This window comes from Centruroides sculpturatus, unplaced genomic scaffold (assembly GCF_000671375.1).
Source record: "Centruroides sculpturatus isolate CEXI.00-Female unplaced genomic scaffold, Cexi_2.0 scaffold577, whole genome shotgun sequence".
NCBI lineage: Eukaryota > Metazoa > Arthropoda > Arachnida > Scorpiones > Buthidae > Centruroides > Centruroides sculpturatus.
Genome location: NW_019384834.1, coordinates 293,452 through 314,877, shown reverse-complemented (window position 1 = coordinate 314,877; position 21,426 = coordinate 293,452). Strand labels below are relative to the sequence as shown.

At 29.2% G+C, this 21,426-nt stretch overlaps 1 protein-coding gene across 1 annotated transcript in view; it reads right to left on the bottom strand.

Moving 5' to 3' along the window:
- Positions 1-21,198, bottom strand: part of LOC111630187 — a gene marked incomplete at its 3' end in the record, with an annotated part of 202,614 nt that extends 181,416 nt beyond the window's left edge. Inside the window, exon 1 of the mRNA XM_023374249.1 lies at positions 20,394-21,198. The remainder of the gene's footprint in view (positions 1-20,393) is intronic.
- Positions 21,199-21,426: the final 228 nt, after the last annotated feature.

Here is a 21,426-nt window from a genome sequence, read left to right as displayed (position 1 = left end):
TGTTTGTTTCAAGTCTTGTGATGGTATAGTAAGTAGATGATAGATTAACTTGTTCATTTCCATTGGCATGGTTTTCCAGCCTTTGTGGTCTATGAGTGCATTGCCACAGAAACACCAGGGCTAGGTTGATTCCTCATATCTGTTGACGGCATTGCAGTAGCCATGCTTAAGCCAGTGCTGTTTTTGCCACTGGTAACAAAAGGAGACTGTGGCCTATTTTTCAAATTTGAACCTCTGCCTAACCCACACAGACTTTGTTATTATTATTAATAATAATAAAAATAATAAACATAATAAAATAATAATAATATTATTTTTTTATTTTTTACTTTCATTAGAAAAGAATAAATTATGGAAACATCCACATTTCCTTTATTATTTAAATAATAAATCGAACAACAAAAGCAGGATGACATCTAAAAATATAAGAGGANTAATTGATTTTATATTTTATTCCTTTTCTATTTAAAAATCGTATAGATTTTAAAAAGAAACGATACTTTTACTCAATTAAATCTGTCCAATGAAACGAAACGATTTATATATATATATATATATATTAAATATTATTAAATATATATATCCATATTTGTATTTATATCTAAATGCGTCAATACTTGGAGCTAATAATAACTTTTAGTAGGCTTGTAATATATATAAATATAAAATTATATAGTTAAAGTATTTTAATTACTCATACAGTACTTAAGCATCATTATTATTCGGTTAAGAAATGGCCCGAAGTAAAAAATTTACACGCAGGTGACAAGAATGGAACGAAGCCAAGAAATTCATGGAAAGGGTGGTTTCAATCGCGAAAATACGACCTACTTTATAGACTACCGTTTTACATCTACCGTTTCCTGCAGAGTTACTATCAAATAGCATCGTTGTGCTCGAAATTATCCGCAATAGATCTACACTTCAGAATATCTGTTAACGTAAGAGCGTGAAACTAGTTCTACGATCTTAGAAGTAATTCGACAAAAAGATGAAATTGCCAATATATATATTACATATGTCAAATACTCACGTTTATAATTCGCTAATATAATTTTTTTATAATTATAGGCTTGTTGAGTTAAATTATGTTAAGTTAAAGTAAAAATTAATAAAATATTGTTGACATTTCGATGAGTGGTATGCTTAGCGAAAGATTTAGCCTACAACAAATATTTATTATAGATTTTGATTATTAGGCCTATATTATATTATCCAGAGTGGGGAGTGCTTATGGTATTGCAGCACCCCCTTGAATTGAAAGCAATCAGTTTTGTTACTTTAAAATAAAGATGAATATAAAAACGCATATCACTTGATTTCAATTAAGCAAGATTAAGTAAATAAAGTAATTCTAAGGTAGACCTAATTAAGTAACATCTCCGAAAAACGACCTTGATCACCCGAATCTACTTTAAGCAACACTCATATTTTGAAAATTCCGAATGTGCCACTGGTTGGGTTGTATATGTACAGTACTGTACATTAATATAAATCTCCAGTAATTTTATTGGCAGAATAAAACAATCAAATATTTATGTTACCAATCCAGTAAGAAGGTTAATTTCTTAGTTAACAGTAGGCCTACTAAAATAGTTACATTAATTCACGCTAATTTATTACAGAAAAATACAGATCACGATTATTCTCTAATACAAAATACAGTAAAAACTGAATAAAACGTATAGGGTTAGTAACTTGAAACAGCAAACCTCACTGATCATTTCTAGTTACAAATCGCAAAATCTACATAAATTATTATTATTAATAGGGCAATAAAAGCGCAAACAAAATATTTTGCTACTAATCAGAATTTTACAAAATAATTTAAGGTACGATCTCAATAGTTTTAATGATTTAATAACTTAAAACAAAAACTTTACATCTGTTTGTTTAGAAATGATCATCGCCTAATTCATAAATAATCCAAAAGCGAGAGACTAATTAAAAACATTAAGAAAACCAATTTATAGAACGAATAAATCATTAGTATAAATTTACATAAATAGTTGTTTTTGCAATATTAAATTTTATAGTTTGTATCGAAAACTAATATAAATATTAGGCTACATCGTACGTTATAATGATGAAGAAGATATAAAAACTGAGTAAACATTATAAATCAGTCTAAATAAAACGACACGGGCCTTTTTATATAAGATTATACGGTATATAAACTATAAAAAAAAATGCTTTGCTTGAAACATGTCGATCGATAGGTTTCAGACTTTTTTCCAGATTTCAAGCATGGAAAAAATATGAAAGTTTTGTTCAAAACATCTGTAATATTTTACGTTTCACTACATGCTATTTTTATATCGAATTATTTTATTTAAAAATATAACTTATAGGAAAAAATTTCTGAAACTGGTGATAAATAATTTGGACTATAATATTGCGACTATAATTTAATTCATGCGGTATTTATCATTTTTTACAAATGAAAAATTATTGCATCACATGCAATTTTTAAAAATTGAAAAGTTCACTACGACTATTATCAGTAGAGCAATAGTTCAATAAACCAACAGAATTTTCACCTCATTCTATTAGAATCTAATCTCTTAGCTTTTCCCCTTCGGTAAAACTTTATAAATTTGGAAATAACAGGAAATATACGATAGTCGAGAGTAAATGTTTCATCAATCAAAAGTTTGAGTGATATAAAGTTGACTCCTGTAAACACCATAACATAGAGACATCCATTCTTATAATTCATTAAAAAATTTCCTACTACTTCAGAACATACTGGGAATAGACTGGAAAAAAATCGCTTGTCTAGAAAGATAAGATGCCTGGTACCTGTCGTTAGAAGACGATAGCACATCTGAGAATAGGTATTATGTTTAAAGGCCTCGAGAATGTGGATGACAAAAAATAAAGAATAAAATAGTAGTGAGTGGTTGGAGGTGTTCGAAAAAGGATAAAATATCAAAACCATAAGACAGAAAAAAGGTTAATAAGAAGATAAGAGACAAAATAAAAAGAAAGGAATAATTAGGGCACAATACAGACAAGACTCAAAAAATAAAAAACAATAAAAATAAATCGAAGCACAGTAATAAAGTAAAAAATAAAAAAATAATAATAATCTAGTATGAAAAATATTACAATTCTGTACTAGTTTATAGGATTAGTTGCTTTCTGCATTTGATTTATTATAACAATCAATTGGTGACTGAATTTATGGTATAAAATATTGTATTTTTACACAATGTTTACTTTTGTTGACGCGAATTATGGTGTAAAACTACCATATTGACAGCCAATATATAGGTTATATTAAAGACACGCCAAATTCAAAAATAAACCACTCAAAATATTCGCATCGCCGCTTTTCTGAGCACATATAATACTAGGTCTATATTACTTTTCCTGTTTTGTAAGTTTAAAAATATTATACAAATTGTTATTCGTATTTAAAATTAGTGGTTGAAGCAGCAAATTCTCTTCCGTATAACCTGAATACTTTTCAAAGCCACAAAATATCTATAAAATGCAAAATATTCTAGTGATTAATGTCCAAAACACATTTTCAGTTAGCATTTAATGATGTTTCCGCCATTTTAATAAACTCGGTGGGATGCCGATAAATCTTCGTTTTCATTTCTTTCCACGTTCAAGTAAAGAATTGTCATTATAACTGAGTAATTAATTCGCCACCTGCTTATCAAAATAAAAAATTTCGAAATATTTTAAATAAAAAAAAACTATATGAGATAATTTTAATCAGTTAGTTCTCTGCATCGAAAATAATAAAAATGCAATAAAATACGATTACAAATTTCCAATAGTAAATGTTGAAATACAATACGTAATTCCGAGTTTTTTATGGGCATTCGTAGATAAAGAAACCATATAGGCTAAAAGTACTGTTCATTTCCTGTACATATAGACAATTTCTATATTCCCTACTTTCATTATTCTTCAGTTCAAGTTATATGAAATTTCTTCTTCACGAACGGTCAGTCATATCACTCACTCTGCAAGTTAGTCGAGCATATAGTTTATGGACAATTTCTTAGAACCAACGATTTCCAGTTAGAAGGCAGCAAAAACCGAGTATCAAATCGTAAATCTAAGCTAATGTATTGTAAGGTAACGTAAAAATAAAAAAAGCAAACAAATAAATAAATGCTTAAATGCTACAATATCATATTTATTTACAAATCAGATTTTTAAATCTATTAATTTCATTCCATTCTAATATTAACTTATATAAGCAATATCAGAAATCAATTTTTATTCATTTCAAAATGCATTAAGGATATTATAGTTTCTAATTACATGTAATGATTTTATGTAGCCTTATAATTTTAGTTTTAGTATTAATTTGGAACAGATAGACCCGTGTAATTAAAATATATATCTGCACATTTTCAATCTAGATTAGATCCAGAAATGTTTCAGCTTACTCGATACTTAAATATAGCTAAGAATTCAAAATCTAATCAAAATTACCATTAATATATTTAAATCTACATGTTCAAATAGGCATATTAGTAGGAAAATATTTATAAGATGTCGACTGAAATTCAACTTAATTAATATGGAGATAAAAAAATTAAGAAATTGAAAAAATATTTCGCAGAAAAAAATTCAAAGAATTAGAAAAAGTCATGAAGAATATTATCGAAATACTTTACTTTTAAATAAATGAATGCAATCTTATCCTGAGGTAATTTTTAAAGAAATTTAATTTAACTGTTATCAGTTAATTTTACAATTAGAATGATTAAATAAAAGTTTTAATTTAATTCTGAATTAACATGGTGTTATTAAGATAGCTTTATAATACCTTAAAGTTCTTAAAATATATATCATATATTAATAGAATAATATGAAATAATTTTTACTCAAAACTAATTAAAGAACTCATTTTAACGGCATTTTACACACATTCTTCAGAGATTTTTTTCCAGTAACGATGCAGCCGAGCAAAATATGGGTTTAAATTTTTTAAATTGAAATGCCAAAGTTTGACGAAATATCTGTGCGATATTTCGAAAAATCACTACTGTATTCTGGATAATCGATTACATTTTATAGTTAAAGATTTAAACCATAAATAATAAATTCCTTAATTAAAAAACTACAGAACTAATATTTGTGCTGAGAAACAACATAAAATACTACGTAGACCTATCTATAATGCATTTTCTAGAAGGTCAGATGCAATAGCTAATTTAAAAACGTGTAAAAATTTAAAGAATATAAACAAGTAAATTAAAAATTTTACTCGATGATTAAAGATGCTAAAGTTAACAATGAATATATATTAAAACAATAACAATATACAGAAGCGGAAAACACCGTGATAAAAATACTGAACATATGGGAAGGTTATAGAAAAAAAAACTATAACCTATCATAATAAAAAGAACAAAAAGCTCTTTATACGGTTAAGGTGAAACACTTTCAATTTCAAAAATATAAAATAACAAAAAACTTCCTCGTAAAAAAATAAATATTTTACATTAAACTGATGACTTCCATCAAGTGGTAGTCGGGGATGTTCTTTCGATTTTCGCCACCGTCCCAATGCTATTTGCCATTCTACTCGACTCCTTCTTCCATTTATGAAAAGTGGACCAATAAATAATTTCATCGAAATCCATAGCGAAAGTATTTTCTTAAATATGAATTACTTTCACAAAACATTATTTTCGAAAATAGAAAGGGGGAAAATTGTAGATGTAAAGATACCATTGTTTTATAAAAATCAATTTATAATTCTTGTCTTCTCCTATCTAAAAATACTACAAAAAACATGGCAGTGTTTTGTTATAAGTTATTATTTTTATGAATTTTAACCGGAAATTCTATAGAAATATTAAAATTAAATTAACATCGATATAGTTATTTTCGAGAAAAATAAATACCTTTTGTTATTACAATTAATAGAAACTCGTTATATCGTAGAAATATCATACAGTATCTTGCTAGCATGGACGCATATTAGCATTAAATCTGCAAGAGAAATTATTGCCCGCCTCATACTATTAAATATAAAAATTATACGAATTAAATTATATTACATTAGGAAAATTTGTTCAAGCTGTAGATTTACTTAACAAAAATAGTAATTTAATTATATACAGAAGAATTAATTTATCATATTCGAAAAGTTCTATCGGCAATAGACGTCATATATGGAAGATAAATATATAATTAGAAAATATTTCTAATATAAACAGATGTAAATTTCCATATGTAAATATATGTTATTTTTGTATATAAAATTAATTAAATAGAGTTATATCTAATTAATGTTACGTAAATTTAACATAATAGGGAAATCTTTCAGACAACAATATCCTATGAGGAAGAAGGCAATTTGCATCGAATTGGGACCACTTAATTTCTCCCATTTCTCTTACACGTAAACGGATAATCTGATAGGAAACCGCAGGATTGATTGTCTGAACGTCATTCACCTTAATCACAAGTTTTATAGGAACCATTTTCTACTACAGTATATTGAACTGATTTCTTCGTCTATACAACCAACTTCCTACAGAATTTAAAGAAGGAAAATGGACATAGAAACAATTTCCGTTTCCTCTATAAAACGTAGTAAACATAGCTGCTTGACCGGATGCATTACTCAACAACATCTATACTTCTGAACATCGACGTCGTTAGACAAACTAAATCAGACAAGCGTAAAATTTACGGGTAAACAACGCAAAAGTAACTGAGTTTAATTACCTCTTTACTTGTGTATCTAACAAATGTCCTATTTGGAATCAATTTACGCTTGACATTTCTATAGAAAACATTTATTTATTTGCAAACAATAGATAACTCTGATCATACTTATATAACTAACTTGTTTATAATGACTTCGAACTTAAAATGGAGAAAAATAATGTTTTCTACATGATATAAAATAAATTTAACGAATAATTGTGTATTGTAAAACACTCCTTCGTCCCTATGTGATCCTTAACAATTACAATGATAGAGAAACTACTTGGTATTTGGATTGATCACACTTCTTTCAGTTTCTCCAAATTATATACGTAATACGTAAGGGAAAATGTGTTTTATCTTTTTAAAATACAGCCAACACATCTTAAGATGCTTCAAACACAAATTCGGAAATTTTGAGTTAATGTCTACACAAATGATCAGCAACTAAAACTTGGATTATTGAATGACAAATAGTTTTGTACAATAAATTTCTCATAGGCCATGATGAGAATTACTGATTTTCAGAATGGCTCAACATCGGTAACGAACCGATTCTTTTATTACTTCCATGTCGCGTTGCGACAAATCCTGTTTAGAATAAGTAGTGACGCATTTTCTTTCTGTAAAATATTCTGAACATTTGAAAATATTTTAAATTTATTTCATCCTCATTTTGGATACACCATTTTGTGTCTAAACTTTGTCATTTCGCCATATATCGATATTTATAATAGGTCATATTACATATATACAAGAAAAATTTATATCTATACAACTTTTTAAATTGCGTAGGCAACAAAACTAATTTTACTCAAACCTGTCGAATAAAGTCTCGTTTATTATCAAAAATCGCATAGGAAGAGAGAAAATGCGGAATTTTAACTGAATAATCACAAAAATAAATAAAAATTAACAAGAATAATTCAATCAAATTCTACCTCCTCACACCTATTACAGAATTAAAAATATTAGATTTCTTGATAAAAATTCGACTTCCGGAAAGATTATCGTATTAAAAATAATTAATAACTCGACTTAATTACGTTGTTTTGATTAATGATTTCAGAAAGCCAAGCTTATTTCAGTCGCCAGTTACTTATTTAATATTTATAAATTCCACCTACACGAATAAAAGAATATTTCAGATACCGCAATGAATTAGAATATATTTTTCATCGATCGAGTGAACAGAAAAAAATTAATTTTGATTAAAAAAAAAATAGATGAATTAACAAGCGAGAAGACAACCAGACAGGATATGAAATCAATGTTTTTACGTTACAAGAACGAATGTAAAATTAAATAACTTCCAATTCGCCAAGCGATTAATTGCTCTGTAAATTTTGATAAAATAGCTTATTTAAAGTTTAAATTTTGACGAAAATCTTTGAATTTGTCATAAAAACAAATAGATTTTAGAAACTTAGATTAAAAATAGCAGAAAAATTCAATTGAGAAGGACAAAAGTAATGAAAGAAGAAAAATGGATAACATTCTTTTCAAAAGAAAATCGAGAGATTAAGCAACTCTTTATATAAATTATAAGCCTATAGAGAAAGTGGTCTTTTGTGAAGGAGTTCGTGGAAAAGTTTCAGATAACTTAAGAAAAATTTGTGTTGAGAGGATCGATATGTACAAAAACTTATCAAGAAGTTCTGTATGGAAATGTTCAGTGTGTATTATTAAACCGAAGCACAGCTTCCTGAATTATAATTCTGAACATTACACGAATTATAATTTCACGTCATTTTGACATTAATTTCATCTACGAAATACACCGACATCTCAAAATTATGTGTGTGTATATATATAGCCTATATACATACACACACAAACCGGTATAATATATATAAACTAATTAGAAAAGAATGATAAACAGGTGCATGGTCATCGACTTTTCAGAAACGTTGTAAGAGAATTACGCGAAGGAACTTCACAAAGAATTCCGTAAATCCTCTTTCTATTCGCAACATCGTTTTTCGTTTACCACCTTATAATAAATCATGGCGGGCTGATTCTCAGGCGATCGAATCCCCGCCTACGGAATTGTGTTTCCTGTTGGGTGGAGGTAACCAGATAAATGGTATTTTATTCTTAGATTCCATTTTCTCTTTATTTTACCCTACTGTATTTAATCAAGCTAAAAGTTATATATAAGTAGTTATAGTATGCGCATAACTCGGCCATGTTTCTTGACTGTTGCTCTAACGACGAAGACCTAACTACCATTTTACTTCATCTTTGCATTCCTTTGCACTTTTCAAGTCTACTTATACGTCATGACTACATCCATAATTCCTTTTGTACACACATTTCCTTTTATTTCTTACTTTTCTCTCGAATATTCTCCACCTGTTTTTATTCAAACTTTCTCATCCTTTATACTTCGCACTTGTCAATCCTATTCTCCAATCAATCGAATTCCTTCCGTTGGTCTACGTGACTAAATTTAAAATTCTTGTCTCTTACAATATAGGGTGCATTACAACGTGTTTTTCCAAATATTCGAGAAATGGCATTTCATAGGTTTCATAACTCGCCATAGACCTATTGGTTTCGCTATACAAACTATTGTTACAATCGGTTAAACGGTTAAATTTAGATTATTGTACGGATTTTTTGCACTATAGACAATAATATAAATGCTGTATTCCAGCCAATTATCCTTATATAACATTTACCAACTTTTTTTAAATTCAGAATATTACTTTTCCTCTAGCGATGCAACGTTACAAAGACTGATCAGACAGGGACAAAACTTCATTTTTGCAAATATATTTCAAGTGATAATGTCTGGAAATTCAATTATTATGTTTAACACTAATCTAATATTTTCAGATCAGTTTATTGGCCTTTTATTGCTCGAAAAGTAATGAATAATTGAAATAAAGTACATATTTCAGATTACAACAGAAATGAAAAAGTAGCTAAAACAATAAACTACTTTTATATCATCTTTGCTACTTTCTTTTATTTCTTTTGGAATTCCACTCTACTACAAGACTATCAAACAGTTGTAGACCACACCTTATGTCATTAAGTTTTAATACATTCACTACAAAGTGAAACTTTGATGAATATAAATAATTTATTTTAAAAAAGGAAAGAAAGAATCGAATTATCCTGCAACACTTTTCCACGTGGAAAAGAACATTCAAGTGTTATACCACATAATTCATTCACCATCATTACATGTGTCAGAATCGTAATTTTCAAAAGGAAACTTTTATTCCATCTCTAGTCAAAAAATTGAAGTTATATCCTTTGATTATATTTCGTGTTGAGAGAACATCACATAAGAATTTCGAACACATACGGACCAAATTCCAAAAGCAGAATCAGCAAGATTAAATTATCTCAAAAACTTAAATTTCTTTAATAAGCTCGATATCGTGCAACTCAAAACTATAATCAATCCATCGGAGTCTATTTTTGAGAAGTAATTTTCATCTAAATAAAAACTGGATGCTTTTATATGTGATAATCACGCAATGAATATGATGTAGCGATCGTAATTTCTTCTAAAAATATCAAACGTATATAATCTTCTCGAACTTTGTAAATTTAAAAAGGGTCGCCATTGATGATGTTTTTACATTCTTTACAATAAATCTATAAAGATTTACGGTACTGTAAGATGTCGTCAATCAATCTTGCACTCTTTCATACGGAGAAAAGCAATTATTTTCTTATATTTATTCAACCTTCTTACACCAGACTATTAGTTTTTCAGCTAAACCTATGCTTTAGATGAAAAACAAACTAAATAAAAAATTTGATAAATATTTTGCTAAACAAAACGAAAAACCGTATCTGCTTGTAATTACCGATTAGCCAGGAGGCATCGACTGACTGGTCTAGTAACATTACCCGGTTGGACTTAATTAACCAATATCCTACAAGGAAAGTTGGTATCTGGAATCCCGGGATACCGATTCCTTATCGTGAATGCCTGATTACAAAAATGCTTCCTGCAGAATTCCATTAGAAAGGGAACATAGTTTCTCAGTAAAATATATTCTACTCGAATTTTAACGTTTAAAGACTAGGCAAAGGCAACGAACTAAGTTCTTTAAATCAGGAAAATAACAAAGATTAATATTTGCAGCATCAACACATTACATTTATCTAAAAAATATTATAAAAAAAAGAAAATAAAACGGATTCATTTAAATGTACAGTTTCTTATAAAAGTAAAATTCGCTTTTTAAACTTTATTTTTGCTTTCGAGTCCAAATATATTTCAAAAGAGCGTAAAAACTTTGCTTTTATGCTAAATTGTGTACAACATTCACGCGAGTTAATCTACAAAAGATTCAGAACTTTTTCTTGCTACCTCAGCGCTCTTTTCTTTTATTCTGCTTTAAAACAAGATATATTTAACTGAATTTCCAGTACAAATATTCGCAGACTATTTCTGTCCCATTGCTAAGATTGACTCAAATATATAGGCCTATATATTTACATTCGAAACTATAAAAAAATCATGAATATATAATATGACGTTTTCTATTCGAATTTGCATCAAAAACATCAATAAACCGAAATAAAGTAAATATAATAAGTGTAAACTTGTCAGAAAACTATTCAGAAAGAATGAAAAATTAGAGATTCGATCAGCAGAAAGAATGCGCAAAGAGTGAAGATGTTAAGTGATTCTTTACAGACTTTATTTTTTCTTTGTCTGTCTTGTTGTCATTTATAAGACATGTTGACTGTCTCGAATCGAATGAGAATTTATCGAATGTCGTGTGTCAGTCGCAGCTAGACGGAGAGTGTATCTGTAACGAGCCACCGGATATTGAACACAGCAGGAAAGAAGGGAAATGATGACTCAACACTAACTTGTCATTACAATCCAACAATTACAACAGCAGGCTCGTAATTATGTTTATAAATAATTTATTCGAAACCAAACAGAAATTTTCATTTTCTCGTGCTTTTCTATCCTCTTTTCAATGCGCCGCCCTATTCACAAACACATATTAAGGTGACAGAATGATTGATATTTCCATTATGTTGGTAAGTCTAATTCAAACTTATATTTCGTCATGGACGGAGATGTTTGCAAACAGTTTATGACGAGATTCGAAATGCAGTCTTGGAGTCAGTATTAAAAATTTATTTTTATTCCAATTACACATCGTTCTAGAAGTACGCAGAAAGCATATAAAATGTTCCATACCATTAAGGAGATTCGGACGACACTCTAATCTAACAGAAACTGAGAAAATACACGCACAGTATTGATCTGATGTTGAAATGATCTTTAGAAGATAATCTAAAATCGAAATTAATCTGCTTAAGATCGTATAACTGTATATTCTTTATATATCTACAACACTTAAATAGCGTATACGTATAATTGGGATATCAAAATACATACAGGAAATAGATCTTATATAAAATGTGCTTAAACTCAAATCCTTTATGGAAACAAAATCAAGTTGAAACTAGTTAAATCTATAGAAATAATAATCATAAGCCAGAAAGTTTAAGACTAAAAATTGGAATAAATATAAAAAACCACTATGTATATTTTAAGTAGAAAAATCTATTCATCTCATATACATATAAGTTATTTAACTTCTTATCAATATTGATTTATTCCATGTTCTGAAATCATACAAAAGCTATGAAATTGTAAAAATTAAAATATATTGATATAAAAATATACAATAAATTGTCTCATCAGTCTTAAACCAACTGGAGTTTTATCAAGACAAAATTCATAAAATAATTCAACATAAAATCATATTTATGGGAAATAAAATTCATTATTTCAAATTTTTGAATGAGTAAAAATTCTGTATAACGTGTTATACAAGAAATATTTATATTAAACTAGCGTTATTATTATCTCATGCTATTGTATTCTTATTATTAGTGATACAGTAATAATTTAAATCGTAAACAAACTCTTAAGGAACATTAAACGTAATAACATTTCAGACAAAAAGGATTGCATTAACATATCAGTTAAGGACTAGTCTTGTTATTATTTCATCACATTTAAAGTTGTAAAATTCAATTTTTGGAACACTTAAAACAATGGTTTTGTTAACTTTTCTACATGGCTTAAGCAATATGTACCAAAGACCGTTTTACAGGGGTCAGCGGAACGAATCAATTTAAAATGTAAATAAACTTTTACACGAATGAGCTAACCAATATACGCTTCACAAAATTTATTCCTAAATTTAATTTTGAATTAAGTAGTGAATTATAAACGAAGGGATAAATGTACGTGTGGCAAAAGCGTTAAAATCTAGAACCAGCCACTGAGAAACGTTAAATTTGTCAACTTAAATTTAAATATTTTAAACGCAATGTTATATAATTTAATGCAGTCTAAAACTAAAAATTCTTATTGAATAAATACATAATCTTTAGATAATTATGGTTGATTATTTACAATTTTTTCTTCTTGTCTTTATTAAGAAGCATTTTAACTAGATATTGTATATTATGAACGTTATATTTTATTCGATTCCTTTAATTTATAGATAAATTTATTATCGATTTTTGATCGATTAATAAGAACAGTCACGGTGCATCGATAAGAAAGAAGGTGAATTAAGATGCACATGTCACTCTTGCCATTCAACTCGACCAATTAGATAACGTTATCTAAAAAAATAATAGCGCAATTTCAGTTCTGATAACTCGACACTTTTGCCAATCGATAGAATTGTTTAATTATAATAATCAGAAAATAAACAAATCGAACAACGTCGTATAATTTACGATTTATACTTAACTAATTGCAAAAAACTAATAACAATAAGCATAAACGGAAAACAGTTTTAAAAATGCATGAGTCGCTTCCCGGAAAGGAAATAAATAAAACAAAACAGCGTGCATCATCTAGAATATCATACACGTCGTATTCCTGTTAGAAAATACATTTATTGAGTCGTAATAATAGAAAATAATCGATGACTAAACATAATTATCGTGTTTATAAACCATCCATCTAACTAGGACAGTTATTTACTTCGATAATTGTTTCAACGTCCCAGATTAAGATGGAAAATCATCCTTCCTATCCAACCTCATTTAGAAATGTCGCAGGCCCGAGGATGTGCACGAATGACGTCACTTTCCCGCCAAATCTTCGATCGATCGCTCGTTCTGAACAGGAGAAGCGATAAAAGAGACATCACCCGAGTATTTTATCCAAGTAAGTTCGATCTGCATTGACAAAAAGCGTCTTACGCAGCCCAAATAAAATACACATTACTTAATTAACAAAATGTTTTGCTCAACATATCTTAACTCTAACATATATCTTAACAATAGTGCACAGGAGGCTTCTTAGTAAAATCGTTCTCGTTTCTAATATAGCTAGATTAGGAACGGATAGCGAATCCCACACATCACTTTTGTATAGATTTAAGATCACCTTTTTATCGTTTTATTTGACAGGCGAGGATTTCTAGGATCACCAACTGCCAAACTCGCGCTCCTACAGTGGTATTCACCAGATGATGCACTGAGATAGAAAGAAAAAAATATATGCGACTTTCCAATTTTTCTCTCCGTTCTAAATTTATCCGAATATTCTTCTGAAAATTATAGAAATGCATTTACATGCGTTTATAAGCGTTAAAAAATTCTTCCTTCCAAACAAGATGGCGAGTCAAAGATAAGATTTTAATTTACGACTTTACAATAACAAAAAAGAGATTTGCTTTGAAGAGAAAAAGTAAACTAAAGAGCAATGTGTGGTAGAAAATGTGAGTTTTTAAATTGGATTTGATGTAAAGCTGAAGAATTTCATCCAACACCTTTCGTTACGCTTAAATTTTCTATTTTAGACTTTCAAAATTGATTTTAAAGCTTAAGATAGCTCTTTCCGTTACTAACGTGGAGCTAGATGACCTTAATGTAAACAGATTCGAAAATTGTATGCCAAATATTTTTATTCGTCGATTTTTCGAAGCTGATTTAAAATTGGCTACCATTCAAAGCATATTCGTTAAAATAAAATGAATCACTAATTCATCCGAATTTACTCCAATAAATAAAATTTCGAATAATCCAGGAAGAAAATTGTTTTCACAAAAAATAACATAATTTATTATTTACGTTTCCTTTTGGATGAAATAAGTAATTTGTTTTAAATAAATAATTCATTTTAACAAAATACATTTACTTTTCATAAACATTTTTTTTTTCCTCCCACAAAATACAAAACAAACACTGTATGTTTGTAAAATGAATTTCAGTTTTTATAATTAAAGAATTAAATATTTTATTGTATTATTAAATATTTCATAAATAAAGAATGTTTTATTCGAAGAAATAGAATATTGTTAACATATTTTAAATATTAAAATTCGAATAATAGGAAGCATATACCGGAATTTATTAGACATATAAAGCACTTAACGATGCAAGAAAAATCTGCTAGCTTTATTACCGAAATTTAAACTTACTTTTAGTGTTCATTTGGCGAAGAACAGCGCTAATTCGAATTAGAATATTACATCATTTAAGAAAGAGTTTTTAGTTATGCAGCCCATTTGAAAGAGCGGTTTACCTATTAATACCGTAATAGCACAATTATGATAAATCAGTTGGTAAACTATATTATTGCAATTACAACAACGAACAGAAAATTTCGTGACTATAAACACGAAACATGTTACTGTAGCAATTCTCTCTTACATTTGCTTCTATTTAATTCCAACTCGGCCTTTTACATGTAAAACTCGATAACATCACGCTTTCGAAATTAAAAAAAAAAATACATAGGCCTACATAACACAATCGAGAAAATTCGAATTCCAAAAGATGGAAACATTTGCTACAATAACAATAATTCTTTCCGCAACTCAGAATATATATAAATATATTTTTTAAATGTTTATACTACATTTCTGCTCTAAAAATTGTAAGACAAGAAGTAAAAACTTTAATCCAAAATTCGGACAGGCGGGTCAAATGATCCTTTAAGCTACTTTTCTACCAGACAGTAAAAAACCAGAAAGAAGAATTTCGATCTAACTGTTTCCATTTATGTGACTAATCCATATTTCTAGACTGAATAGTGATGGAAGAGCAACTGCTGACTTTTGCAGGAATCTGAGCAATTACTAGACTTAAAAAAAATTTCTAGGAATGAAAGAACTTTAAAAATCACCGCAATAGATAGAGATAAATAACGTACCGGTATATTGAAAATCGCTTCAAAAAATTGAGAATGAAAACTTTATGCTATAGTTAAACAGTGAAAATTTGTAAATAATACATTATAAAGTTGCAAATTTAAGAATATTTTAAATAGTAAAGAAAAAAAAACTAAAAGTAAACAATTAAATACATCTTTTAATTGAATTTATGTCTTTAAAAAGTCAAAAGTCGAAAGAAAAGTAGAAATTGTATGAAAAATAAGTGCTACAACACAAATAAAATCGGTAAAATGCCAGAATCGATAAATATTCCAAAAAATTATAAAGTAAACCTGCAGGAAAGTATCAGAAGTTTATTAAATACAAACACATATACGTATTAGGTTAACAGCAAAATAATTTGAAATGTCTCTCACATAATTTATCATAATTTAAAGCAAATCATTAATTTCAATATTACAGAATTAAACTTAAAAAAAGTAAGAATTATATAAAAATGATGTCGTAGCAGAACGGATGACAGATTTGTAGTATATTTATATACTTAAAAAAAGCGGTGAAATAATGTGCAAAATGTAAAAATTAGAATTATAAAAACAAGGAATTTTCTGTAATTATAAACCACTGTCTCAACTTTATACTTATAATATTGGAAGTGTTCCAATATGAAATAAAAACAAAACTTTTGAACATTTTTTTTTTTAAATTTAGATAACAAATTTCTTAACTTTCTAATTTTTCTCAAAAATGAATACATTCATGTCAGTCACAGTAAACTTCGTATGTATATATTGTAATTTTCTTTTCACTTAGAATAAATAAAAAGGTAAATTCCGAATTAAATAAAGTCAAGAAAAGAGTTTAACCATTTGTTAAGAGTTGGACTAGTTCCAAAATTCAGCTACCCCTTTATAACTACGTTTTAAAATCACTGATAATTAAGGAAGGAAAACAACGAGTGAGTTAGAAAGAGGGAGGTGAAGATTTTAAAGCCTGTTAACATAACTAAAAATCTCATTCCAGTATACCATCTCTTTAAAAACGCATTACTTATATCCATTGCGTTAAAACTTTTAAATCACTTTCTCCGGATCTTCTCCTCCTAAAAAGCTACTTAATGGCGGCCCGGTATCTTAATAGCTACGATTGGTCGATATCTAGATATTCCTTCACGACCGACCAATAGCCATCAAGAATCCATTCCGCTAATGGACTTCTAGCGAAAATACTTTCTGTCTAGAAAGCATATTCTATCCCGCCCCTCTTCGGAAAACAAAATGAGAACGGAACTATTTTTGAAATTCCATTAAAATATGGTAATTTAAATTTTTAGTAGCGTAAACTATTATCGGTACATCCTATCGGGATTTTGCTCGCAACACTAGGATCAAAGATTTCATTTTAAAAAGTAGCCAACCTCTAATGAGATCACACTGTAGCAACTTCGCCTCTAGCCTTCCAAACAAACACATTCTCTATCCGAAGATATTAAGCCACTTCATATATCGAAAGTTGAACATGCTACTTCATTTCTATATCTGCTACATCCGTTTATATTTGAAGAAAGCCAGATGCCTCGGCGCCATTTTTCTCACTTTTCTAATAAAATTTCAGGGTTGAGGTCTACAACTTCAATCTATATTTTTCCAATACAATACTTTTGTATTGTTATAGCGAACTAACTTCTATTTTTCTTTTTATTATTAAAATACTAGATCTTTCTTCCAATAGTTTTCTCTATCGCAGTTTAGAATCGATATATTTAAAATAAACTTTGAGATTTAGAATGAATATCAAGGTCTTTGGAATGAGAATATATACGAAGAAATTTCGTGTAAAGATTTATTTTTAAAAATAAAATGTTTTGAACTTTACCACTACATTTCCCTTATAGCACCAATTTTATATATAAAATCAACATCATTTTTCGGACTATTAGACCTTCTTCATTCTTCTTCAAAGCCATTTATTACTTTGTATTTTCTGAAAATTACTGTTCTATTTATATTTTGCAATTTATCTTTTTTAAATCTATCTATGGTGATTTATTTAGTTTAAATATTCGCTGCTTTTCATATAAGTAGCTTATGAAAAGTTTATCGGTAAAAATTTGTGATGTAACTTAGTAGTTTAAACTTATCTCAACTATATCTGTCAACTAAAGAAACGTATTATGTCTGATTATCCTCAAAACTTAACGAACAGCTTAAATAAAGCTTTCAATGTTTGAAAGAATATTGTGCATAAACTAACACTATACGGAGTACAAACATTGAATGTGTCTGATATTAATTACACATATAAAAACTGAAAATAACAAAAATTAGATAAGAGAAACAAACGATTGATTTGTCAGTCTAAATAAAATTATCGTTGAAAAATCCAATTATATTTTCCACACTGTCATGCTAAACTGTAAATATATTTGAATCTTCTGAATTATTTTATATTACAATGACACCATTTCCTAATTAGCCATTAATATTAATCAGAGAAATAAACACAAGTTCATTTTTACTGCTTTTCATCTTTAATTAAATCTTTAAATCTAATTAAATCTTTCTTAATCTTTAAAACATTCTCAAAGGACACACTTACTGGAATGATCATCATCATACTGTAAAATGTATTAGCAACAACTTTCGCTTGAATATTCTAAGCGTCAAATACGATTAAGAAGTTGTTTGGTCTACTTTCCTTAAGAGGTGCGCGTTATACAATTTTAACAGACCTAACATTAGCAATTTTTTATTTTCACTCATGATAAATTCTAGTTACTTTCACAAGCTTTCACGGCTTTACTTATCAGCGTAATCAAATTCCTTTCATCTCTACATTAGGTTTTCGCCGATAAACAAACATCTGTAAACTATCACAGGATCAAAATAAAACGAAATTATCGCGTGACAATTATCTTTCCCATCCTACACCATTACCGGTTACACCATTCTATCGTGATAGACATTAAAAATAACGCAATAAATATACGATAGTGATACTCATAAATAATATTCTGATACAGCCATATATATCTTTTGTGGAGGAGTGATCGAATGCAGAAAGAGCTACATCAGTTAACCATCTCTCGGAATTACGCGCTATCGTGACTCACTCTATTTACCAATTGCTATCCATCGATCACAAATTCCCAGCACTGAGAAAGATTTGAACTCCAAACACGTTTCCCAACCAGACTGTACTACCAATTTTATAGATAACTGTAGCAGCAGCGTGTTTAGCAAAATGTTTACTTACGTGTTTCACTTAGCTAACACTACTTCCCTCTCCTAACGTGTTTACTACGAAGATCCGATAATTATTGGAAAATTCACTTCGAAACCATTCAACATGAGAATGTGTTTTGTAGATAAAAATGAAGTTTTAAAGTAACTGAATAAGAGATTACTATTATTATTGTGTGCAAAAGCAAAATAGTAAAGATAAAGATGAAATGCTTTTGGGAATCACATTAATAAGCTATTGATTAAATCTATCTACATAAATTATTCAGTAGAATTGGATTCTTCTTAGTATTATGATACAAAACTTATATAGGCCAATATATAGCATCCTATTGGCATAAAAAACAGACGATGTGGGAAAACCGTTCATTTAAACCATTCATTGGTTCATTCTTAACCAATGAACTGCCTTTCACTAAAATTGGCATAAAATATTGCACTTAATTTCAATTAAACAAAATAGTATAAAAACAATATTTTGTGTTCAATAAATTAAGAAATATTCTTTGTATCTAAGAACAATGCTACATGTTAAAACTTAAATTAGTGCGTGGCATTTATCTATCAATATATTCCGAAAGATCAGCAAATAATTGATATTTCTTCAGTAAAAAAATGGATAAAGGTTCATCCAATATAAACTGAATAATTTAGAAAATAATATATCGTGCTAGAGAATTTCACTTCTCAATTATTGACATCCCCATCAACATAACCAATTTTCAAATTCGCACAACTGAAGATGCCAGTTATAAATATGCATTACACTTTCTAAATTAGAACTCTGGCCTTCTCACCTGTCACTTTTTAAAGCGGTGGCGAGAAGCACCAGGCAATCGATACGCCAACTCCAATTAATCCCTCTAAATGGGCCTTTGGCACAAGTTTATCGTTATAAAATATCGACCTACACACCAACGAGGAACGAGATAAGAAAAGTCTAATAACAATAAAAATGATACTATTAAAATCGGTTTAAATTTGGTAAGATCGGTAATCGGAATTTACCCACTAATTAATAAGATTATCCAAATTACCATCACAAATTATCGAAAACCGGATTAACTAGAATCCAATTCAAAATGGTGGGAGGCGCAGGATAGCCGGATGTGTGGATCCTTCGCTTGTTTTTATGGCGGCCGAATCGTCCACGTGATTGGATCCACGAGGAAATTTGTACCTTGGCACGGATCCAACCCAAAAACCTTATTAAACAGTAATATAGAATATATTTCCCTCGGATCGAACCGCGTGAATAGGTTCAGGCCCCCTATAAACGCCAATCGATAGCGTTAAGAATGAAGGAAACAAAACTCACTCTTGCCTAATTTCAATGACCTCCGAAAGACGTCCGAGGCTGGGATATGAGGTCACGGGTGTTGGGTTCCCCCGGGTACACCCAGTTCGGATATCTCACACACACACACACATACACACACAATCCACACGTCTAGGTGACTGCGGCTTCTCCCCGTTGTGTGGCGCACTGCCGTTGTACTTTATCCTGCCCTCTGTTAACGGAATAGAAAAGTACAGGCTGGATACGTGACTAAGATCGGGTTTTAGAAACAAAAAAAAAACCTCGTTACTCAGTACCAGCTCAAATTGCAATACGTGAAATGATATTAATTGAAAACACTATTATACTTCTACGAGTGTGACATGGCGAATGGTCCTGAGTGTAATGACGAGGAACGAAACGACATCAAGAGCTTTCCAAATGCATTTAAATTACAGAAAACAGAAATAATAAAACTAAAAATCCAGTGTTATTCTAACTGTGACGTAGTTTTTGCGGTAAATGTGTGAGGCAGTACTAACCTCGCTGCATTAAGAGAACGAAATGGAGAGGAAAAGCCGGAGAAGTGTATGAGGCATATACTATTGCGCTTCTTAAACCAATTCCACTGTCAAATAGGTACTAAAACTATTGGTGGACGGGCACGAAAATGCCACTTCTTCTCTCTCCTTCATGCTAGCTCCTCGTTTAACGATTCACAGACTAAATTTTGAATACTGCATGAAAATTCTATTTTTAGAAAGTAAATTATGTTAAAGACGTTTCCTTAAAGAAGTTGGAAGGCGAAGCAAACCTGCTTGTACAGCTTAAAAGAGAAACCACGACACACATAATTAAATAGACCTTATTCGCATCTATAAATGTAGAATATAAAAATTTAATGAAATAATATTTTTAATGAAAAAAACTGAAAATTTCGGAGCATTTTAAATGACAAAATATTGAAATGCATTAAAAAAGAATTTCGTAAATTTGAATCGATAATTCACAAAAATTCTAAATTTAGCCTGAAGTGGTATGAATGTCACCTTACGCTAAAAGCGTGTCTTCG